This window comes from Amphiprion ocellaris, chromosome 6 (genome assembly GCF_022539595.1).
Source record: "Amphiprion ocellaris isolate individual 3 ecotype Okinawa chromosome 6, ASM2253959v1, whole genome shotgun sequence".
Classification (NCBI taxonomy): Eukaryota; Metazoa; Chordata; class Actinopteri; family Pomacentridae; genus Amphiprion; species Amphiprion ocellaris.
In genome coordinates this window covers 17,969,429-17,995,917 of record NC_072771.1, presented here as the reverse complement: position 1 = coordinate 17,995,917, position 26,489 = coordinate 17,969,429, and the positions used below count along the sequence as shown (strand labels likewise).

Here is a 26,489-nt window from a genome sequence, read left to right as displayed (position 1 = left end):
TTTGTAACTGTCGCAGCTGTAATGGAATCTTTTTTCTCGCGCTTCATCTTTCTCTTATCACATGAAATATATATTCAACTTCTCTTCTTTCCCTCATTCTCCTGATTCTTTTTATTTTATCTGTAAAACATTCCCGGGGACCTCATTCCTTTTCTGGGGGGACACACTCCAAGTAGCACAGATTTTAACCCTTCAAGGCCCGGATCACACCGAGTCTCTTTGGAATACATAGATATAACAAAATAAAAATTTTAAACGCATTACGTGAAAATTGATTTGTCCCATTTATAGGACGACTTGAGTCAGTGACAAGACATTTATAAAAATCCTTTCACTTCCCTCTGGTGCATATATTATTCACAAAGTCATTTCCCAAAGGTTTGACAGACATAAAAGCACCTAACATATGTGCCCCGCTCAAAGTGTTTCTTTAAATAGGACTCTTTGAAACATAAGTGCTATTTTTCCTGAATTTTACCTTAAATTTAATTTAAATAAAACCTCCTGAGTGTGTTGTGCCTAATGGATGTAGTCAAAACACTCATAAAGAAGACACGAGTCCGACTTGCTGAAATGTGAAGTGCCAATTTAAGACATTCGTGCTGAGTCAGTTTCTGTTGTCCTGATTACTCACGCTAAAGCCTCACGTAGTACTTTAATAAATGAAGAAATAATAAAATCAATCATTTTAAATAGCACCGGACCGTTTACAGCGAAGGCAGGGGGAAAAAAAGAGCAGACTTTTAATTGATGAACTTGACCTGCTTTTCCCTGATAACAAATTTCATTTGTTCTATAAAAATTATGCTCAAGTGACATTATTTGACGGGATCTTTATCACCTGCAGAGTAAATAAGAGTAATTTATGCTGTTTAATTTTGAGCGTGGATTATAAATCATAGCTCTATCATACATTACGGAGCTTGCATTGATGAAGGCAGTGAGAGTGGGGCCAGCTGATTGGGCTGTTAAAGCAGCAGCACAAAGCAACAGTTACAGCAGAGACTCATTCTCTCAGCATGCTTCTTTACAGCCGAGAGCAGATTGATGCAGATGATAAACGATGATAAACACGTAGCACAGCCAAGTGGTGAAAGATAGACTTTTAAATAAATTATAAAGTATGCATCATTAAAAAATCAGACAACAGCTTGATGCAAGAACAGATTACAGGTATGTATATTGTCTTCCTTGCAAATGATGTAGCTCAAGTTAATAATCATTACTGTAAATCCGTGTGTGCTCAGGCTACACTGCTTTTGTAGTAATAAAAACATGATCAAATGATACAACAAAGTACAATGTGTAATAATAATAATAATAATAATAATAAAAAACGGAAGGTATATTGCTCTCATATGACTCAGTGTAATATAAATTAAAACAGACATAATTTCATCTGCCAGGGCTGGTAGCAGGCATCGCTCTCCTGTAGGTGAAGCCTTGCAACGCATTGAAGCAGTAAGCCGTCTCCTGGCTGAGAAGACCCTCAGATCCTCTGTCAAATGGATAGCTTCTGACAAATATCACTCTGCAGTGATGAGGACATGACAGCTGTCAATCATGTCTTAATAACAGGGAAAGCAAAGCAGCTCACATGCTGAGGGTTTGACCTGTGGGGCCACATAGACGCACACACACACACTTTACACATTTATCTGTATCAGTTTTTATTAGCAAAAATAAAATAGCATGCTGTGAAACAGGAATGATTGCTAAAACAGCAGTGGAGCGCGTTATCAAGGTAATGTAATAATACTATCTGAGCATGAAAACAATCTGGAGAAAATGCTAAAAGAAGTAGTTTTGGAAAATATGCCTTTTTGTTGCCATTTGTACCACTTGCATATCTGTCTATTAAATATATAGCTGCAATCATAAGTCAGTTTGCTTACAAGCCAGCTGACCAGACCAGAATGTCACCAGTTAGCACCTTATAACCCGACTGTTATCCCCTTGACGCCTGAATTTATTGACAATAAAAATAATTTCTTTGTGCTTTTTTGCTTTTCAGCTGATGCTAAAATAAGTGGAGATTGTTAATTTATCTATTACACATAGAACAGATATATAATAATAATAACAGATATATAACAACTAGGTTCCACTCTGACTGGTCCTATGAGAAACCAGTGCCTGCAAAAGGTTCTGAAGTACGTATAGAATATGCCAGTATTGAATATACTGGCATTGGGTGAATGGACACGCTATCTCGGCTGCAGTCTGAATGAAAGTTTGCGACAATGGGCATCAGGGGGTTAAACTGCAGTAGAACCCATACATGTTGTGGATTTGCAGGATTTGTATTAAACTATTTTTGATGCAGTAGTAGTGTTGTAATGCACAACTATGTAGATCTCAGTTTGGGTTCTCGTTTTGGGTTCACACAAACATTTATATTATAACACAGGCTGTCTCAAAGATCTTGAGATCTTTTCTTGAGTTTACACCACTTTGGCCATTATCAATGATCCACAAATCTCCAAATGTCACATAAACATGAACACATCAGAACAGAAGCCTGAACTGAAAATATTTTCAACACATATTTTTACACCCCTGGATTAATCATGGAAAATTCTTAATTTGCATGATTAATTTTTCAGTAACAGTGTTTAGTAAAATGCCCTTTATTTCTGAAGTTTTCTGGTTGAAAAATTTAATATTTCAGTTGTATGCAGCCTCAGTAGGCTCTCTTACCCATTTAATACATCCAATAAAATGATCAATAATGAAGTGCTCAGCACAATCTGGAATCTCAGCCACATTTGAGGCATTTGTGAGAATACTGTGTGAAGCTTTTGAGTTTTGAGTTTTTACTTTATTTCCATCACAGTACCTGAGCAAGACAGTGATGAAAAGGATTCTTACTGTGGTCTGAGATGGGATTGCTGTATTTCACAACATGGAAACAATAAAAAAAAAAGAATTTAATGGAATCTTGTTTTATTTACAGAATCCCAATGCATTTGTTTCAAAATGTTCTGATGTAATATGGAGGTAGCATCATAACTTAGTAGTCAGAGCATTAAAACTGAAAATACAGGATTAGAACCTGGTGTTACCATCAAATTAACTTACAGGTCTAAATATAGGAATCTTGGCAAATAACTCAGATTTGATAAATATTTTTGATGTTGCTGAAGATTGTTTCTATCATTAAAACAAATTAAAACTCTAAGAAACTAGTCATGTAAACATTATTATTTAGCAAAACTCCTTATTCTTAAATTTACTTTTCATCTCAAAACTGAAACCAAAGGTTCATTCAAGTTTTTATAACATTAGCTAGACGGCCATGTTACCTACCAATATTAGATTAAGGTGATGAATACAGACATAAGTAGTCCATTACAATAGTTGCATTGAACAGTAATAATGTACTTGTCATGTTAACAATATGACATTTCAAGATTGCAAAATTTTCCATTGTTATGGAAGGTCCTGCTAATGCTGTGGCCCAGCTGACTTAGTTTCCCTGTTCCCCTTATTACTCCGCAAAGGAACTCGGCAGTTATGTGATGATCTGCGTACTTTTGTCAGTTTGTCTGTCTGTCTGTTAGCAACATTACTCAAAAATGGACTAACTAATTTGGATGAGATTTTCAGGGAAGGTCAGAAATGACACAAGGACCGCCTGATTAGATTTTGGCAGTGATGCGACGTAGTCTAGATCCACGGATTTGTTAAAAAATTCTGTATCATTGCAAGATAGCGGCACGGTGTCCCTGTAACCATGACAACAAGTGAACACTACGTCAGCTGCCTGCCTCACATGACTGCGATCCTACTACAAATCCACCGCTGCGGACTTATTGAGACTTATCCATCGGAAATCATACAAGGAACTATTGATTAACTTGTGGGGGTGTTTCCGAGTCCCATCAATTACCGCTGCCCGCTACATATTTAGGTCATGCGATTCAGTATAACGTACATCATGTACACATGCATAACACACACCTGTGCTCAGCGCAAGGTCATTTTGTTTGTGGGTACATCTATATTAAATGGCCACATTCTATGTTGCCGTGATTTCTGATCATCAATAACTAATAAACAAATGCTGCATTTCTAAAAAAAAAAAAAAAAAAAAAAAACAAATGCTGAATTTCTGACAATGCCATATGGGGGAATAAATAGCCTTGGTGGAGCAAAGAGCTCTCTGAGTGCTTTTCTTGTTATTATTATCGTCTTTCCACCGACACAAAATGATACTAATCGTGGATTGCTGCTAGTGCTAGTACAGAGTTTCAAACCTGAACTAGGATGCTTTTCTATGTCCTACACTGTATCATATATGCCATTACATCACTGTAAATGATGGTGCAAATATTTTGTTACTGAAACTCCCTAAAATTCATTCTGAACTTCTGTCAAGGATCACAGTGCAAAGCGACACTTTGCCTCTCCCGTAGACCACTGCTGGAAAGCTAAAGGAGTCAATATTCATCTCATTGACCTGCCATTGTTTTAACTTCGACGGTCGGTGTTCATAAATGGCATTGTACATGGAAGTCGGTATTTGTGAACACTACTCTATGTGAAAGTATTTGCAACGGCATTCATAAAAGCCAGCTGATATTAGCAAATAAAATGTCATTAAGAAATGCACTTGTTTTTTTTGCACACCACTGTGGTACTCTTCATTAACACCAGAGATAATGAGACAAATATACGTCCATATCATGGCTCAGTTTTTTTTAATTATTGTTGTTGCAGTTTTTTTTTAATATCCGTGACAAAGTTTGACTTCTGTTTTTGGTTCTAGACTAGCAAAGTTTTGGTGCTGCTGGAACCAGTTTTCCTGGACACCCAGTTATTTGGCTGTTGAAATGCAGAGAAATGAAAAATAAAAAGTCCACTTCCTTTAATTTTCAGACTTGCATCACGCAGGCCGCCCTGTGCAATCATTTATTGTGATGCCGTGTAATAGTGGTCTCAAGCCTGCGTGCTGTATTGCACAGAACGTCATGTATTCTGATGAAAAAGGATTAATAATGTTCTTCCTCCTCTCATGTCGGCCTGCAGAGCTTTATGAGTTCCTTCGATCCCTGCTTTCAGAAGCCATTAGCGCTCTTCCTCTTGAGAGATAGAAGGCAAAGCCCGGAGCCATAGTGAGAGTCCTCTTCCTGCTCTAACTAGAAATGACACAATGTCAATAAGTATACTGATTATTCTGCCCATTTGTTTTGCACAATGCAGTTAACGAGCTTTATTACACAAAAGACATGGTGAAAACCTAATAACCATTCTTTATCATTTGTTTTGATGAGAGTAATAGAGTGGCTCATGTGAATGGTCTGTAGAAACTTCTGTTAGTGGAGCATACAACGGATGATTTCCTGCATCTGCAGCAACTGTAGCACAGGAACCAGCAGTGTGTAGTAGGATATAGGAACCCAGCCTCAGTCCACTCCATCGTCTTGAAGTGTTTGTGTTCCTACATCAGCTGTCCTCCCCATTCACCATTTATCTTCCCTGAACTGTCCTAACCTTTTCAAGCTTTCACTCATGACAGATTCCAGATACACTGGGCCAAGCCTCACTGGAAACCAGCTACAGTTTCATACACACAACTGTCAGTGTAAAAGGAAGCCTACACATGGCCTGGCACATTGGTTTGGCCTCCTCCTATACAGCCACATAAATTTCAGCAGCATCAGACAGGTGGGAGGAAGCTCTGGCAGACGTAGCCGGACCGCAGACAGGTCCTCTTCCCCACCTCTGGCCCTGCTCCTCTGCAAAGAGAGAAAGGGTTGTGGGAGTCTGAAATGAAGGGTGAGTTTTCTGGCTCTTGCAAAACTCTGGCAGCAAGAATCCAGATCTAAAGCACCGCCTGTCAAAAGTGTGGTCACTCTCACAAATAACATTTAAAGTAGTTATTTAAAAAAAAAAAGAAGAAGTAACATGCATTAAAAAAGAGAGGAAACACAGAGAATAAGGTAACTAACAAACATTGAACATATTAAATGTTGAACATATAAAAAATGTAAACAATCTCATACTTTAATTAAGAATGAATGAACAACAGTACCTGTTTTTCAGCAGTAACCCGTAACAACTTCAGAACAAAACTTCACCTGGGATGTGAACTGCTATTGCAAGGCAACACACTTCATTTAATTATATTAATAATTATTATATCAATAGATTTGTATTCATTATCTGGCTTAATATTGAGGTGTTATGAGTAAAATTCACCTTTTCTGTGTTTCATCTCTCTTCTGGCAAACAAATTTCACTCAAAATATGAATGTATGGAGGTGGACAACTAGAGACTAGGTTCCCTCCATGTGTGAGTGTCAACCAGCTGGTTACTGGCTAACGTGATATCATGGGATTGCATATAGATAGCTCAACACTTCAGGCAGATTTTGCTTGTCATGTCCATGCATTTAGGTTATGGTTAAGGTCAGAGAGAGCAGGTCATTCGTTGCTATTATATGGAGTGCAATGACACGGCACATGTGAAAAACGCATTCTGATGACATGCAATGTGACTTGGCGTGTTATTCCCAAGCCTTTTTATGATCTTAGGCTGTACTGGAACTCCACTATTTACAATAATATACTTAACATGACATCTATATTTAATGTTTAAAATATCAGTAATATAGCAACATGCTAATGCTACAGTCTGAAGAAATATAATGTAATAAAATATGGTAAAATAAATAACTTAATTTTTATTTACTAGCTTTTCTGTACGCTACACAAACTTAGGTTTCTGGTTCTTGTCTTCAGCTGAATTTGAAAAGTACGAGAAAACTCCCTGGTCTCATTTTTGTGTTACAACAAGCTCAAGGAAAAAAAATAGAAACATGAGATCTCTTCTTGGGTTTGCGCTCTCCTGTGGGGATAGCTGAAAACGTCATTTCTAACCGAGAGCCTTAAATGAGCAGTTCTGAAGCGTACTTGATTGACCGAACCTTACAGCTTGTCATCTAATCAGCGAGCTAACCAAGTCTGTGCTGTAGTTACCTTGCCATTCACTCCGTATTGTTGTTGGAAAGCTGATAGACCAATTCACTTTCTCCCCTCAGAGCTACAGTAACAATGCCAAGGCTGCACATTCAGGCTGCGAGGTCTGGATGAGTTAGTGTGTGCCGCTATTTTTTTAGCCTGTGAATACTTTATAACCCCAAGACGGGGGAAAAAAAAGAAGAAGAAAATAAAATTGTGAAAAGAACATGTCCCAAAATAACCAAGCTCTTAAGTGTATGGTCATGAAATGTAGTGCAGCCTCGTGTCACTTACATTTGGATTCCACAACATGGCAACTTGTCATGCTGCACAGCTCCAGTCACATGCGCCGTCTCCTCCTGTGGGCAAACAGTGAGTGTAATGTGGATTAGTTACAAGAGACTGGCTGATTTACTTATCTCTCTGTGAATGATGTGACAAGTTGACTGACGATGATCTACCGAATTTTGCTGGCCCTTCTTTACCATCGTGCAACTATGTGACAACCTTAACATTAATATTATTGCACCCAGCTACAGACATATGTGAAGCTTCTGTGTCAAAGGCCCAGCAGTGTTTGGCATGCTTACATCACAGACCTTGATACACAATGACAAGATGCAAAGAGATGAAGAAAGTGCGGAAACATTTTACATACATCTTATTCTTCTATTTCTGCAATAGGTTTTGTGTATCTAGACGTTATAGACTGCTTTTTTTTCTTGACAGAGGTACATTATTTCATATATGTGTCTGCTACACTGACCTACTGTGCTCACTTTTCATTACATATTGTTCTGACTGAGCTCAGGGACTGTACAAAAATGATTGCAATGGGAAAGTGAGCTGCATCAAAAAATCCAAATCAAAATACAGCCGCTCTCTATTTTTTGAATAAAGAGCTGCCAGGCGGTGGCCGGTAACAGCCTCAGAACGACTGGAGCAGGCAACTGAAACTTTGTTGGTGCTGACAGATTTAAGCATGAATAGAGAATATAATTCTGGCCTGAGAAAAAGTTCCCATGTGCTCCCAAGGAAAAAAAAGACTATTTCTTTTCTTATCAAGAGGTCAATGAAAGAAGAAATAGGAGCTGAACATAGCTTCCATTGCTCACAAACAAACAATAACCCCTCTGAACCTGAATGCTGCTACAGACATTTGATTGTTTTATCTCTATTTTCCTCCTTAAAAACATAGTGTGACAAAAGTCTTAATAATTATTTGATTTATTTTTACAATTAATGTTGTTATCGTGTTAATTAATAGCACTCATCTGAAGGGTCAGTAACACCTTTAAAATAACTTCAGCGGATTATGAGTCCATCAAAAGCGTCTTAACAATTAATGTGATGGGGTTGAATTTAAAGGTGCCGCTTAGCTGAGCTTATAGATGGGCTTTTGATATAAACAGTAATATTATTATGGATAGCTGCAATAACTCCAGAAAGCTCCAAAGACAGCAGGTTATCAGTAAGGATGTTTGCTCTGAGGCTCAGTGGGGGTATTCAGGGGTGGGGGCTGTTTTCACCCATCTTCTTGATGGGTTTGCATTTCAAAAGACCTTGGTCCAATCCATTAGGGGTGTAGGAAAACAAGATGTTCCTCTCCAGTTGGACTAATTAGCTGTTTTTGAGAGAAACCCTCCATATCCTTAAATTGCTGTGGGGATCCAGATGTGTAACTAGGCTAATGACTGACTGGCTAACAAAGAAAAATGGGCTATAATCCTTGAGCAGCATAATAAGTCACCTTCGTGAGGCAGCAGTGAATAGTCACTGTCCATGTAGCTCTGCTCGCTGTGGCAACCTACAGTACACAGCCAGCCTTCATATACTCTGGGGTCAAACAATATGCAAGCTCCCCATTAGACACACTCCAAATAGAGAGGTTACAAGTCCATTTACATGTGGTAACATCATCGGCGCCGAGACGGAGGAGATGAAAAGTGACCATGAGAGGATGGGAGTGGCCCGGGGGGTGAAGGGTGAGAAGGCGCGGCAGTGTTGTGCTGAAGCTGTGTGTCTGCTTTGAGGAGGAGTAGAGCTGACAGAGGCCACCTCAAGAGACTCTTCACTCTCCATCAAAGAGCTGAGAAGAAGAGGCAGGGTCTGTCAGGGGTTCCCAATTCCTACAGAGCACCCACATGCTGCACCTCCCACCCTAAACACCTTTAGTCAGTCTCACAAAGCTCCTCACGCTGCCACAAGCCTCCAGACTCATTGGCAATGCATGACCAATCCCCAGCTCAACCACCCAAACATCACCAGAGTTTAGCACTTAGAACATGACAGACATGTCCAGGGGCTTCATTTCCACACAGTCTGCAAACACTGGGGTCACATGTAACTCCTGCAGCCTGTGTGTGATAAAACTGTATTATCGGCAGCATCAGATAAAACGTACAGTGTTGTTTCAAATCACAATTATCAAACAATATTATATTATATCTGATAGAAATCCTAAACTGTTGAGACAACTCAGATAAGATTTCTCCCAGTGGAAGCAGCCTGACCATATTTGGACACCCAGTCTGACTTGTCCCCCCCTGCAAATTGAGATTCCTCCACTGCCCACCCCCACCCCTCTCAACAAGGGCTATCAGTTTTAATTTTCCAAACTTTCTCTTTTCCGTCAAAATTGGGTAGGAGGGGGGGAAAGGGGGGGAATGCAGAGGCAGAGACCACCATTCCAAGTTTTATCTGCTCTACAAAATGCCGTTATCTTAGCGCGGTGTCAAGAACTCTATCTCTTTTTTTTTCCAGGTGACAGGCACAGACGAGAGATAAGATTGGAAAAGAATCCCACTCCACTGAGTAAATAAATAATCAATACTCATCTAAATGTAAATGAGAAAGTAGCCCCCTTTGATAGGAGGGTTTTTATCAACCAACCAATTTTCTACAGGCACTCACTGGGCCTCAACCAAATCACCATCATTCAGCTCCCATGTAATGGATAAGAAAGGGGAAGAGGGGGGTGAGGGGGGTGAGGTGGAGGAAGGGGAGGAAGGGGGGGAGGCTACAGGGGGGAGAAAAGAGGAAGGGTCATCTGAGATCAGCCACGTTCAGATGGCTGCATCAATAGCACAGTTTTATTCTAATTTCCTGATTATTGCATGACAAATAATGCCACATTCACTAACCAGAATGAAAAAAAATCACCGTTAAATGTTAATTCATGGAAAACAACAAACAGCTTCTTTGTTGAAGGAAATTACACAAATCTGCAGTATTTATTGCTATTTGATTTGATGGTTTTATTGCAAAAGAGCATTACAGGACCAGAATCAGATGTAAAAATATGAATCTCGAGTGACCTTCTTATGATAAGGCATAAAATAATCATAATCATCATAATCAGAGAGCACATATTGAAATTATTTCTATTTTATTTTGTCAAAAGTAGAGAAGGCAAAATAAAAGGAAATGTGTATGCTGGTGTTTAAGAGTTAATCTGATTATGTGACCATTTATTATGTCAGTGTTCTGCACCTTAACAATCTGTAGAAAAATGTTCTACATTAAGTCCATCCCTCAGTGTTTGGTGAACCTAACTAACCACATTCATCAGTGTCATCTTAAATTCTTGCTGAATTTCTGTCAGAAAATCAACAGAGACAAGTCTGAAAACGCTGTTATTATTTGCGTTAACATTTTTGATACCTTGGCACTAGTCTAACCTTTTTTGATGTTGTGTACACTGGACAAGATTAGCATTTTATTGTCATCAGAATGCACTACTCTGACTTTAAATTGATCCAATAAAAAACCTCAAATACTATTTTCCTCATCCTCATTGCATTAGGTTTTATTTCATAACTCATATATGTCAATAATGGAAACCATTATATAGCAGTATACTCAATAACAGAATTTTCCTGCTTGAAATGCATACAGTATTGATTTCATGTTTTTCTGGGTCCATAAGGGCAAGTAGCGTGGCGGAGGTTGTTTTACTGTAGTCAGTCAGCAATGTAGAAAACAACACAGAGCACACAGAGCAACTCTCTGCTCAAAAGTGCAGCTTCAAGAAAACAATAAAAGGACCCGTCACAACACTTTTATCGCCTGATAGTGTATAAAACAAAGAAAAATTCAGACATGGCAACCAAAGTTTACATTTCTGCTTTTGTCTTGACTTTAATTATGCATGTAAGACAGCAATTTCCATGCACAATCAAAATTAAAAGGTGCTATTTTAAATGAAATACAATCACATTTTATTTAAACTGCATACATGACTGCATTAAGGTTGGCTGTGAATGCAGTGTGTGAGTTATGGGTAATTGTTGTGCAGGAAAAGTATTGTTTTTCAATTATAGTCCATTGTTTCATAAAGTGTGAGATGAATCTTGACAGCAGTATTTTTTTAACAGCAGCTGCATAGTGTCTGAGGCTGGTACTGAGCTGTGGAAGGCTCCAGGTGAAACTGCGGTCTGTGGCCAAACTGCTTTTGATTTTTATTGTGCTGAATTGGAATGACAGAGCAAAGCTTTTCACATAGTGTGTCTTCCATTTCTTCCCTGGGATCCCTCCAAGCTAGCCTCTCGTGTCCCATGGGAAACGGACCCATCCGGCTAATATGCCATAAGCTGACAGCCCTCCTCTGAAATGTGTGTTAAAGAGCCAGGTTTGGAAACATAAAGGCATTCTTCAGAAGCTGATGCAATTCCTTTAGAAAAATCACACCTCACAGTACATGCACAATGCTCATAGTTCTATCACTTTTAAACACATGCAAACAAAACAACTGGAACGTGGACATTCTCTATTAGTGCTAAAAATAAAAAGGCAGTATGTTTGAGATGAACTTCTAAATTCAGCACGGAGAGGCAACACAGTCACAGTGATGCTTTTACCAAGAGAAAAAAAACACCTTTACAGTATTATATGCTTCTGACTCACTGATATCTATGCAATTTAGCAAGCACATGAAATTGCCCCAAGTTTTCCAACCTCAACTGTAATCCGCTCAAGGAGGATTTGCAGACTGTTCCTCCAAACCATTTAAAAGCAGACAGAACTGCGAGGGTGAAAAAATAACACTTTAAAAGGAAATCTTGACAGGACAGTGCGGCGTTAACATTACACCACAGCTGCTTTTGTTTAAATCCAGCACATTCACACCTCTTAAAATTATTGCATCACTGCTGGTTTGTAATCTGCATGCAATTTTACTCTTTGATGGTCTTAAAGAATGAAAACGCCATTTCCCGACTTATTTTCATAAGAATTACAGAAAAACCTAATGTGAACATTTATCATGCTATACAGGCCAAGCTGAATTGCAACATTTAGACTAAATTCACACCTACCGAGACTTCACTTATTCAATTTAAACAAAAATATTAAAGCCAGAACTTTTAAGTTTAACAAGAGGTAATATTGCTGTTTCATAGAGCAATCTTTCACAAGCACATTGTTCAACAACAGAATCAGCAGCCATTTAAAGACCAATACCAGAGACCATAAAGCCTTTATAGTTGGTGTTGTCAACTCAATTTTCAAATTCCACAGCACAGTCTGGCTCTTCTATTGAAGTGTCATCTGATCTGCTGAATTACTGACAAGACCACAGTCATCACCGTAACGCTCTGCCTTTCTCTCCAGCAGCAGCCATAGCAGCTGCATTACATTCACCTTAAACCAAGGAAATAACAGCTCTGTGAGAAAAAATAGACCTGCTTGGAGCCATTTTGCCATCAAATTCTCAGCACCAGTGTCTTTTATCTAAAGAAGTACATTTCTCTGTTTTTCTATACAACTGTGCTATGTTGAAAATTGGATTTTTTTGGTTACATATCAAAATCCGAACCAAGAGAGTTACAATTCTCACTGATCATGCAGCAGATGATGGGAGCTGACAGAGCATGGCAAACTGCTGTACTTTAGAATCTGCAAGCTTCATTCAGTTGGTTCGTCACAGTGGTTGTACTTGTTGTTTTAATTAAAGAGTGATTATGTTCTCACAGATAATTATTTTAGTTGTACTTTACTTGGATTCAGGTTTTGAATTCAGTGCTACTGCTGCTGGTCCCAGCCCAAAAAAAGCTCTAAAAACCCAATGTACTCTGCATTCACCTGCTGAAGTGCCATATTTGTGCCAGAATGTTGGACTGACATTTGCCATATGCTACTTAAAGCGCTTTAATATATTAAAAATGACTACATGTCAATATTCTAACCATTAAATAATAATAATACGAACTCACTCTCCTTCCAAGGCATCAAATATTACTATTTTGTTTGAGCAGTGGCATCCCAAAAGCATGTACAAAGTGTCCTTTGGCATCAATGATATCTACGTCAATATTCAGATATAAATGTTGGAGTTGAGGCTGCACAGTGGCTTGATGGGTAGCGCTTTCATTTTGCAGCTAGAAGATCCCCGGTTTGTGTCCCGGCCTTCATGGGATCTTTCTGCATGGGGTCTGCATGGTCTCCCTGTGCATGTGTGGGTTTTCTCCAGGTAATCCGGCTTCCTCCCACAGTCTAAAAACATTGTAAATCAGTAACTCTCAACTGTCCGTAGGTGTGAATGTCAGTGTGACTGTCTGTATAGACTGGTGACCTGTCAAGGGTGTCCCTTACCTTCACCCCAAGTCAGCTGGGATAGACTCCAGCCCCCTGTGACCCTAATGAAGCTTAAGAAGTGTATAGATGTTGGATGGATGGATGGATGGATGGATGGATGGATGTTGGAGTTATTTGAGTTCAAAAGAGCCTTATGAACAGTTCACAGTAGTGGAGGTGGAGTAAGTCACAGGATTTTCACCGAGGAGAATCAGGTTCATGCCTGGTGTTGGATCAATATTTTCTTTCACTTATTTTTGAAACATTTTGTGACTTCAGTCTCATTTATACTCACTGACTTGTGTTTTCACTTGTTGGTGGTTGAGTTTTGGCACTAAAACTACTTGGTTCGAAGTGAGGAGCCAAAAGTGTGTGGTTAGGTTTGGGAAAACCTCCTGGTTTGGGTGAAATGCACCTTTCCTCAACAGGAGCGACACTAACAACATCAGCAGAAAACATTTGGCACTACAGACTAAAGGTATCCAATGCATTCAGATGTGAAACTAGGTGCTGCTGATACAGTGACTGTATGTTACTGTATAAAATGCCACTGCTAACAGAATGTAACTTTGCACTAGTTCTACCTGTTCTCACCTGTATTAAAATAACTACATGGTGCTTTCGGAGGCAGCAGTGATGAAATACTTTTTTTTCACTTAGGTCAACAAGAATGAGTTCAGTTTTGCAGTAGTAAGACCAACATGACCTGCAACTTATCACCACAGTAAAAGATTCAACAACCTAACAGGAGACGCTGGTCCCAGGAGCAACAGAGCGGAGGTCCTCTGGGAAAATATCAGGCTCACTAGCAAACAAAACTCAAGGACACCAAGTGCGGCATGGAAAGGTTGCCGATATGACCAATGGGGTAGTGGAACGACAAGACGGTCAAAGTGAAGAGATACAGTGAGCAGGCAGCACTATCACTGTTCATTGATAAAGTTGTCAAGCACCTGCCGTGATTCAGTTTCTGACATAATCAAAAAAGGGGCACTGGGACACTTTGTCTTTGCTCGTCATGCAGAGGTTTAATTTAACCTCTTGTCACACTACAGAATCCTCCCATATTCAAACCCTACTACAGGATTCTACTAACTTTGCACCTCTCAAATACTTGTTGGAAATCATTTCAAGCATTTGTAGCATTAAACCACAAACACTAACCACATATTTACCTACCTGCTGTTAAATGTATGTTTCGGACTAAATGATTAAAAGGACTACAGAGATTATTATAGCTTTCACTGCATGGAACACTTGCTTGTTATTGTCTAGCAGACAGTTTACTTTCTATCCTTAAGATTAATTCTTGCAGCTTCCAGTGGGTCAAAAAGTATCGACAGCCAAAACTGCAGTTTCCACTCTGGAAAACAGGTTAAACTAGTATATATCTTATTGAGGGTGAAAGGAACTTTGCAGCAAGTTCTTCAGACCAAAAAAAATTTTTTTGACTCCTCAGCTCAGCTCCTATGTGAACAAAAAACATTCCACATGGGAATCTTTTCACTGTTGTCCCCATTTTCCAGTAGATATAATTTGAATGAAACTTCTGTGTGTTTTCCTGCAGATTAGGAAGCCTCTCCGCTCACGTTTTATTTATTTTTTCCAAGTGATTGTGCTTTCTGCCTCAGGCGCCATCGTATTACAGGTCAGGAGAGACCTATATAACCGCTTTATATACTTAAGCCTGTAGAACACTGTTAGCACTTTTATTACTCATTATCAAACAGTCAAGCTGAATTGGGTATGCTGAGAGGAAGAGGAGGATCAAAATAAATGCAATATCACAAAGTTGAGCATGTGATAGTTTTATTGCATGTTGTTTCATGTTGTCTTCTAGCCTGTGTTTTAGTTTAGCTCAGTATAGTACCTTAAAATTTTACTCAGGATCAATGTAAAGCTTCATTTTAATGGGCCAGAATTTGGATTTGAAAAAAAAAAAAAAAACTTACTGCACCTAATTATTTCTGACAGTAAAGCATGTTGTCAGTGTATCAGTAAAGGCAACCTGCAGATCTTAAACCGCCAGATGGATCTTCATTGTTGCAAGCAGCCCACTGTTTTGTTTGCAACACCTACATACCTACATTTCAGCCAACAATTTTCAGTTTGAACCTTTCAAATGATTCACTTCCGTTGTATAATTGTGGTGGGCAAAGTGTCAACACCACTTGCAAATCAAACCTGCAAATGAAAACGTCTACTTGGCTGAATACCACTCGGAGTAATTGAGAAAAATATGTTTTTTAATGCTTTATATGAGCTGACCCTTTAAGTCATGCGTGTACTGAGCTCATTTTACAAGCCGGCCCTCCTCTACACATCTGCTCCTGCTAATGCTGTCTCCTAGCAGCATTCCTGATGCTCAGGTGAGTGTTCTCCTGGTGTGAATTGCAGACCTTGTGCTGAACATTGATGCACTGCCTCCATTATCGCCCTGCCTCCTTCCGAGGAGTCGACGCTATTGTTTATGACACTGACACATGCAGTAATGGGTATTTCACTTCTGCACCTATACTGAGCGTGTGTTGAAACTGGAAACATAGATAAATATGGTGCGTATCCACAACATCAGTAAATTTCTATTTCATCAACAGAAGCATTAGACTGATCACTAGAGGAACACAGCGGAGTGGTAGGAATTGCTCATTGTGCAAGCTGCCAATAGAAACAATTATAACGTTGTCTTAAAAGAGCAGAAATAGTCCCATGGGTAAAACAGAAGCTAGCACAAATTCACTATCGCTCCGTGTTTGCTCTCTTGTTATTTCTGGGTCTTAAACGTTCAGGGAATTCGAAGCACCAAACTTCTAAAAAGATTCAACTGGAACCTCTCTTCAGGAAAATCATCAAACATGTAAAGATGTGTCTCAGGGGATTTAAGAACTTCAGACATACTGTAGAAGTCAGATGAATCCTCCAGTACAATGCGTCCCTGCAGACTGGGGAACATGGCAGCTGTCACTAACAAGGAAAGTCACATGCCACTCTTCTCCTTTATGTTCAAATACAAACACAGACTCTGGTGTATTAGTGCCAGATATTTTCAATTATCTTGTGTCAACCTTTATCTCTTCACATTTGCTGCCATACAGCTGGATTGATGCCTCTCTTTTTTCATATTTCAAGCACTGTTGTACTTCAGAGGAGAAGCAGGAGGAGATCACAACAGTTTCATCCAACTTTTATGTAAGTGTTTTAGATTCTGGTAGCCTGGGGGTATATGGTGCACACTGTTAAATTCTTTAACAATGCTTTTAGCGGCACAATGATTGTAAATAAAAACGAAGGCTCCCGGGAAATGTTTGTCTTGAAGAAATCGTGTTCACCAAACAGCTCATTCATTTCAAACACAGGAATTATCAGTTCAGATAAAAGACTGATCAAGTTTGCAGATACAGAAAAAAATCCAGTGTAGTCACATTGCTGATGGTATATATTTGTATAACAGTGTAACAGTGGAGCACAGCATGGTTTTACATCTCCTCAGTAGTTTTCTATTACAGTACAACAAAAAGCCTTTTTCTGTTTACATAGCAAGCTTGCATCAAGTGGAGGATTGTGCACATAAAATTACCATAATAGGCGGCCACCGAGTTTGCTAATGTGCTTCTCTGGATGAGAGGGCATGCAGAGACTTGCTGAGGAACTGACAATGTGGGGAAAAGAAGAAAAAAAATTCCGAAAAATCCTCAGTATATCCTCATTTTTCCAGGCCCTGTTTAGTACATGGATGTGCAGCCACCCCAGGAGCAGAGAGGTTACCCCACATCTGGAGAAATGAGTTTGACCCTCTCAAAGGGCACAGGAAGTTGCCCCTGAAAGCTGCAAACAAAAGCAGCAGTGGCGAGCAGGAGCCCAGAGCGCCATTCATCGCAGCTAATGACTTGTTCATTAAGAGTGATGATGGATAAAGACTTCTCACGCTGAGATGAAATCAAGATTTATATGCGTTGTTTCCTCACCCAACTTGTGGGAAGATCATCATCATTTAATTCTATCTCTGCGGCCGGTGATGGGCATCCGGAGAGCGGGCTATCAAACGGTGCAGTCAGCTGGCAAAATCCAAAACGTGCCGTTGGCACATCTGGAGCTTGCCGTCGCAGCTGAGGGTGAGCAATGGCTGCTGGCGGGTGGCCAAATTACAGGCAGAGACGCTTCAGGACTCCACAGCCTCCACCCTGGCTTCTCCTCGTTTAGATCATCATCATTATTTATTTGCTTATTTATTATTTTTTCCATTATGTGTGCTGTGTTGCATTTCAACAGCACTTTTTATTTTTTCCTCGGCATCAGCGTATTATCACACTGCGCTAGACCCTCGACCCACCTCTCTCTGTAGGTTCTTATCTCTAGCTGGAAATAGGCCCCAAGACACTTCATCAGTGTCCTTCACCCTGCTATCTGCTGCTCCCAACTTTTATTAAAACTTCAGCCTTTATCAGCTCCTGGGTAATTCAGGCATGACAAATTGGGCACCAGATGCCACCTCCATTTGAGGCCGCTGTACATCTCTTGCTCCCCTATCAAGACAATGGGAGGTGGCGGGCTGCAGCATTGTGGGATATCCACCTTTAGCCCACCACATCAGGTTACTTCAGCAAACTTTCTACATCCATCTGAATGCTGAATGCTTTATTTGCCATGGCAAAAGTTCTTCAGTATGCATCTCCTTTACATCAGCATGGTGCCACTCACTGCAGCCCTTTTTTTTATCTGTAATGTAGTACAGAAGAAATACTACACATCACTGATAAAGTCTTCAGTTGCAAAAACTGTCCTCTGAAGCTACTTTTTGTTTTTTGTTGGAGTTTTTTTTATTACGCAATTTAATATTCTTGTAAAATATCTGTATTAAAAACTGAATTTATAAGCTATACATTCCATATGTGGCTGGACACAACTTATTCTTATATGTAAGCTACATTTAGCTGAAAATGTTCTACTTTCAGGGACACATTTGCAAAAAAAATAAAAAATCAACATTAGTTTGTATGATGTAAGAAAATGTGTATTTGAGAGCCTGTGCATATATTTCTACAGATTAACTTGTCCTTATATATGAGAGCCTGAGCTGTATTATCATTAAAAACAACAAACAAATAAAACATTTTCATGGAGGATTATGTTTCCAGGGCAGCATTGCACAATTAGCTTCCCATGGAGCTTTTGGATGCAGTCATCTTGATGACATGGGCAAGAAGAGCGCTGGACAGCTCATATTTACTGTCTCCTCCTCCTGCACATTTCATTTTGGGCATGTTTAATGATAGGACATAATTTACGATGCATTTAAAAAGAGGGAAGGTGGAGCAGTGTTGGACGCTCAGTTAAATAAAACCACACAAGACAGGATTTAGAAAAAGAATTAGTCAATGCCATTAGTTCATTCATGACTGACTGCAACGGATAATACACATCTACTGGTGTGTAAGATAACCTGATTTTGCAGTGGAGAATATTTTAAAATGGACAGCTCTGCACATAAAGAGACTAGTTGGATCACTAACTGGAACTCTCGAATTGTATTCATAGTGATACGGACAGTATTCATGGGATATGGTCCCTACCTAGACCTGCACATCATCTGCTCCTCAGGGGATTCAGTGAGGGTCCTGCCTGTAAATAAGAATCCATGATAGAGGGGCAGCAGGCGTGAAGCATGAGATTGGAAACCAAAGGCATCACACTGGGCTGGTGGATCTTAGTGATGTTTAGCAACACATAACTCCACACACAGACCCTGAATTTGGCATGAGCTAGTACACACTCATGCTCACAGGGTCAGCCATGCATGTGAACACTCTCACGCACACTGCATTACATCGAGCTCCCTCTTTCACAAATATATAATATCTTTCAAATTAGCTCGCGATAATCAAAGCCTGCTCTTGCAAAGAGCTGTTGCTTCAGACAGGGGGGATGTGTTGGGAATGAGAAGCGTGCTGACATCACAGCCCACTGTAGATCCACTCTCATTACATCAACTGGGTTCCATTTTAATTTCCCTCCAACATCCTAACGTTTGGTCCTTCCGTGCCCAATGCAGCAGTGCCGGCCAAGATGCCAGCTGTGTTTCAGGGCTAAAATGTGTTTTAAGAGCTGCTGCAGGATGGTAATGTGTTGTGCAACCTGCCAGCCCATGAGCATCCTGAGGCAAATGGGAAAAGCAGTGGTTAAAAAGCAGGCTTTTTTTGGGCCACAGCCAGGGAGTAATCTACCACATAAAGGCAGGGCATAACCGGGGGCTATCATATGGGATATGCTTCCCAAAAGATGCCATTTTTTTTTCTCGCCGGAAACCTCCTATTACATGGTGCCAATGGAATTTGGCACTGAAGGCCTCTTTTAGTCAATTAACGTTTAAAATTAAAAAGCACTTTACATAGCCATGTTAAGTACATTAGCAAACAACAGATTCATTTGTTGGTAATGTTGCAACCATCATATAACCACAGCTGAGAAACCACCCTGCTGAGCTGGAAGTGGAGGCTGACCTCAAAGACGGGATGGGGATGTGGTCTTTTTTCACACATTTACCTATTGGTTTGAAAAATATACCAATTCCCTGCTTGAAAAGCCTTTCATTTTGGCAATTTGTTATGTCAAATAAGTTTGCTGGGTGAACTGGACTTGGGTACAGAAGTCTGTGATGAATAGTATCCATTAAGCTGGAATCTTACAAACCTTAAAGAGAAAACATACCTAAAACAAGAGCATCATTAGGAAAATGAGCAAAGACCTGAACCTGGAGTGTTTCTGAGCAGAGATGAATGATGGCATCACACCTCAGTCCATTATAGACTCTATTTATACACAGGGACACAGAGGAGCAACACTAGTTAGAGGCTTCTCTCCAATTAGGTTATTACTGGTCTGGGAGCCTTTTTACTCAAGGAAATTTCAGAATAGAAATTGTGTCTTTAATCAAGCATAAGGGAATCTGTCACAGAGTAGCTCTCTTTCCTTGTTGTTTTGTTTAGTTTGGAGTCAAAACATGTACGATTTGTGCCTTGTTTAAGTGAATTTACCTGTTCAAATGTATATTTTCAACTGATCATGCATTGATTATTAGCTCTGCAATTAGTCGCAAAATGAGAAAAATAGAAAAGCTGGAGGATGCTGCAAATATAAAGATGCATCATTTAAGTAGGTTGGACTGTTTGATCTGGTTTATTCGACTGTAGTTTCAAGAGATCACCTTTCAATAAAGTAATGCTTCCAGACATACAAAAGCTTCTTTCCAGTAAAGTATGCCTGAGTGTTACATTCATGCTGCACAATTATGCTCTTGTAAATAAACAATGTTTGGGACCAATGCAGGAAGTATGCAGCTTAGATGTGGATGCCCAGCTTTTGTACAGGAAACCGGAAGTTACAAATAATATCTACTTCTTCTTTTTCTTTTCACTGTGACCTAACCTTATCTTAAACATATGTTTGAGTTGTCTAACATTAGCCTCAACCACATGCACAGTAACCCACTGAAGTAGTCAGGCATGCGTGTATACCCACAACCTGTGTTGTTTTAACACTTCAGCTATTGTATAAATGTAACAAATGGCATACGTATCAGTTTTCTTTAGAGCGACAGATAGCCATATTTCTTGCATTCCTTAAAGTCATTATGCCATGGTAATTGCATCCGAGCTCCAGCTTCACATTTAACAGACAGTTAATGCTCAATTAATGTTTGTCTGGCAGTCATGTTGCTCTTTCCATTAGTTAACTATGGAAGCAAACAAAATGCAGTGATGCTAATGGATCTATGTCACAAGCAAGAGGATTCATACTGCAAAGTTCAGCAAGAACCTGGTTAGAATCGCAACTACACACAAATAGACAGCCTGAATTATGTTTGACTGGCATTTAAAATACATGAATTCTTATGAAAATGTTACGAATCATCTTGCCGCTTAGCACATAAGGCCTTGTTCCGAAGGGTTACGCTTTGGGTTAAGAGCACAAACATGTTACCAATAAAAGTTGGCTATAATTTGAGGTATAGTGTGACCACTCGCATGCAGAATGAGTGACAGGCCAGCGTACAGCCCTGGAATCCCCCTGCGCTCCTCCTCATCGCGGGACATGGTGGCCTCACTTGAAGTCGAGCGAGGAATAAAGGATTGCCTTCTGTATTTTTTCATTAGACTTTTCTTTTGTTACTGAATACATAAATCCATTGTGGCAAGATGCAATATGTATCATGGCACTCCACCTGCGGACGTCTCATAATGGCTGCCATGTCCCTCCAGTCAGGGATGATAAGTGAACCCCCCGTGAATGTTAATGATAGTGATCATTCTGAACCAGCCCGCCTCTCCGTCTTCGCTCACAGCCCGGGTGTCACACACAGGGTGGCAAGGTTCAAGGGACTAAAATGAAAACAAACACTCATGGAGATATATAAATAAATAAAGACGGAAATGAATGAATGAGGGTCTGGGTGAATAAATGCATGTAGCCGCACCTGAGAAAAACATACCTTAGACGCATGGACCTTTTAGTATTACCTTTTTTTTCCCAGAAATTTGCAATTCCTGGCAGGATTTCGTTTTGTTGCGCTGATTAATTATTGTGTCATTTAATGCAAAAGTCCATGTTGCTGCAATATTTCTATGCAGTAGGACTTATTTCATTATTTACAAGGACCGGTAACACTGGGGAGCAGGTGGGTTCAAACAGATGTGGCTGTTTACATGACCGCAATAGTCTGGGCTTCATATCTGGTCATTGCTCGTAAATAGCTCTGACAACATGCACACTTGCTGGGCCAGACAAAGCCTTGACTCAGCTAATCAAAACTGACAATACTGAGATCACAATGAGCCTTTTTTTATCAAGTGCTACGAGTCAAATGGAAGATGAGCTTAAGTATCCCAATAATCTTGACCAGCACCCGTACAACCCGCAAAACTGGTGCTGTTAGCTACACGCACACACACACAAAAAAACATGTCTAATTTGAAACCAGTTTAATCACATTTTCCCCCACAGCCTGCTCTCTGCAACTTTCTCTGCTGTATCTGTTTTCCTCAGCGTTCGGTGGAGTGTTTTGACCAACACAGCGCCTCTCCAAGCAACACACCCAGCTCAAGTAACAGGCAGGGGAGAAAGCAAACACACAGTCCATGCCAGCTCATCCCCCTCTCTACATCTCACCGCTTCCTCCTTGTCTAACTTTGCCAAAGTCCTTGGAACTTGCCAAATCCGGTCATGCCTGCTTAGCTTGCTGGACTGATTGTGCCAGAAAAGAAAATAAGACACAGATGTATACAAACTCTTGGTGGTGCCAGTGGAGAGACAGCTAATGGCTTCATCTCGACCCTCCCATTGTAGCCGGGCACAGGTGGGGATAATTAGAGATTTCTCTCTCCCTCTCAAAGTCGATTCTTTTCTGGTTGTGACTTCCAAAAGAAGGCGAGGATGCTGGATGCTCCCATCATCAACCTCTTTAACCCCACTGCAGCCTCAGTAAGAAGAGCGAAACTTCCCTCGTACCACTCTTTTGCTATAGTTTGTGACACCATTGGACCCTGCCTACCAACGGTTTGTGTTGGTGAAAATGGAGGAAACTCAGAATTTTCCAAAGAGACACCAAGAAACATCACACTGGCGTAAAAAAAGCTCCAGGCTGTGTCATAGCAATGGAAGGAGCAAAAACCACACTCAGAGGGACTCAGCCAAGCAACTCTCAAAACAACTCAAGCTTAGTAGACATAAAAAGTCAGAAGAATGGCAAGAAATGTAATGCCTTTCAGCCTTTGGAAATCCAATACCATCGAGTGCATCATGAAAAACAGTTAGCTGTCTCAATCCAAACTGCTGCCTCATTTAATAATTTATGTTCCTACACTCCAGATGTTTGAATAAGCTCCAGAATGTGACCTCTGTCCTCTCTCTGGGAGCCTCGTAATGAAATAATCCTGCATGAGCAATTCCTGATGCAAAGCGGAGCACTATCATATAGTCCTGTGTGCTTCAAAAGGCTTGAAAAGCCCTTTTTCCCCCGTTAGCCTGAGTGACAGCAGAGAGACATGTGTCTTCAGATGAGAAGAGGCGAGTCTCATTATGCCGTATTTGGTTGACACTGAGTGATTCAAGTGTTCCTGGACAATTCAGACACACTGATATAAAACACATTAAATGTCTTTCACAGCACTTTACCTGACACTGTTCATCTACGCTCATCTGTTATCCCTGACGAGCCGGCTTTTGTCGCTGCTTCAAGTCTGGGATCAGGATTGTGGTGAGCAGCAAGTAAAAAGGAGCTGTAATGAAACACACAAAAATAAAACACAACTCGAGATCTTAAGGTGTGAAAAATCAAATCCCTTTTTTGGATTTGATTCTCAAGGAGAAATTTTAACTCCTGGGTTTTTGAAAGATAAAATACAATTCAGCTCATAAACATAATACTTTTAATACACAGCAGGGAGCGGCCGCTGGAGGCTTTTGTCAAATTTGATAGACCTCATGCAGATAAAATCAAACGGACTGTAAACTTAACTGACACATATGGGTGTCTGACAAAGTAAACTCTCCCAAAAAGGATATTTCTTGTTGTACAGTAATCATAAGTGACACACCATAATAATATTTTGAAATCCTGCATTTAAAAAAGAGAACAGTATCACAGAAAGACATATAGATGATTTACGATTTCTGTGGACATAGAGACAAGATGATGCAGAGAACTGAACAACCTGAAAGAGAATCACTGTGACAATGTGGATCTGCAGCTCAGTCAGGATATCGACGAAGCTCCACCTTCTACATACATATTCAGCACAACTCAGTGAATTAACATGTAGCTCGTCAAACCAAAGACAAAGTGATGCCTGCTTAGTGCGCAAGTGTTGTACTATTTTACATCATGCAAATATATATATATATATATATATATATATATATATATATATATATATATATATATATATATATATATATATATATATATATATATAAAAATAAATAAATAAAATAAAATAATCAGAATCTTAACTTTGCATAAGACTGACATCCCTGTGAATTAAAATGAGTAACATCTGATTAGTCACTTACATTTCAAGTGAGAGGTTGTCACTTTGTCAGTTTGGGAGAATTATCAAAAAGCAACAAAGCGAAGTTAGCACCCGGAACCGATACCTGTGAGCCCACAGTCAGAAATTGTTAGCCTACATTCCTCCTCTTTGACACTAAGGCGTTGATCCTCATTCTTGCTGCAAAGACTTTGAGGTGAGAGTGAGGCGAGGATAGAGATACGGTGGAGGCGGTGATAGGGCAGGTGAGTGGAGAGGATGCCAAGCCCAGTGGTCAGTGGGTAACAGAGAGAGGGCGGCTGTCACATCCTGCTGACTTAGCCAAGACAGATGAGACAATCAGCAACCCAAGGCCCGGACAGCTCTTCAACTCTGCCTGCATCCTGTGTTTGAGGGCAGCTTGTCCACAACATTCAAGCCTGATCTCACCTTTCTCTTTGCTGCAACTTGGAGGTGAGGTCGGGAACGTTCTCGTATGGGATGTCATTTTTAAAGCTGCTTAAATATTGTTAAAGCAATGAATCACATTTTAATCTCATTTTTAACTGTGTGTTACTCACATATGTGATTTGCTGAAAGGTATTTTAGCTCAAGGTTTTGGTCTTGAGGTCCACAGCTTCAAGGTTTTCTTTGACTCTCAACTTTATTCTAGCAACAATATGCAGCTGTTTCCAGCAAAAAATATGCTTTCTAATAAGCACTATATGCTACCTGCCCTGCACCAAACAGCAGACAAGAAACTTAGCAACTAACGACAACTTTAAAACCACTGAGAAGTATAGTGAAAAAAACATTGAACAGTTAAAAAGAAATGGACTTCTCTTTTAGTTTTGTGAGAGCGTTTTAATTCTGAGAGGCCCAGCTGCTCTTTACTGAACTTCCTTACATTACCACTTCCTGGATGACTGAATGTTTACATCAACATACTGGCCATCTTGTTACAATGCAATGTTCTGCTGGGAAACTTTGGGTCCTGACATTCATGTAGATGTTACTTTGAAACGACCCACCTAAACCACATTTGATCAACATATAAACTGTTGCACACCCACAGCAGCAACAGCACTCCCAGACAACAGCAGACATATGTGCCCCACAACACTATAAAAATGCTCAGGATTGGATTGAGGAAGATGACAGAAAGCCCACAGTGTTGGCCCGGCCTCTAAATTTCTTAGACCTCAATCCAATCCCTTGCATTTGCGGGAATCACCCAAACAAGAACCATCCTCAGAATCTCCAACCCACAACCCGTAAATGATCCATTAGCAATACTCTGACACCACAGAACAAACCAGATGTCTTGTGTCAATGCCCAGATGTGTCAGGATTGTTTTGGTGACATGAGGAGAACCTGCACAATATTCAGCAGGTAGTTTTAATGTTGTGGCTGAGTGTTAAAATTAGCTTTTTGCCTCAGGAGGAAAGTTTAATCTGACCACTCTAAATAAAGCTAACATTGGTCCGTTTCTGCTAGATGTGTAAATAAGCACACAAAAACTGAACAAGGTGATGTCAATATTGCATTTACAGTTTGATCTGCAGCCATCAAGCAGCCAAACAATCCAATAATGCAGCTTTATTTTGGTTTACATTCAATATTGAATCTCTTTTTTGTCCCGTCTACATTTTTAACCATGTGCATTACTTTAGCCCTAAACTATTCTTTGTAAACTAAATAACTGTCAGTCTCTTAAAATCTGTTGGTTCCTTCAGTGTATAATATGAAATATACTGAAAGCCTTCAACAGAAAATACTGAGTTCATTTCCCGGCGCTCTTTGTAGCAGTAAACATGACAAGGTTGCGTTCCTTGAAGCACAGACAGAGGTGAAGCTTCATCTTGATAACTGATAGCAGACAGAGTGAGATGCTGATGGCAACATGTAAACCTTGGATCAGAGCAGAA

The 26,489-nt window shown here is 39.9% G+C and overlaps 1 long non-coding RNA gene across 1 annotated transcript; it reads right to left on the bottom strand.

The window, feature by feature from the left end:
• Positions 1-2,499: 2,499 nt before the first annotated feature.
• On the bottom strand, positions 2,500-24,736 carry LOC118469442 (uncharacterized). Its single transcript, XR_004846309.2, has 4 exons — positions 24,604-24,736; positions 23,707-23,810; positions 7,261-7,325; positions 2,500-5,741 (listed from the first exon to the last, which is right to left on the bottom strand). It is a non-coding gene; the product is annotated as an uncharacterized LOC118469442 (long non-coding RNA).
• Positions 24,737-26,489: the final 1,753 nt, after the last annotated feature.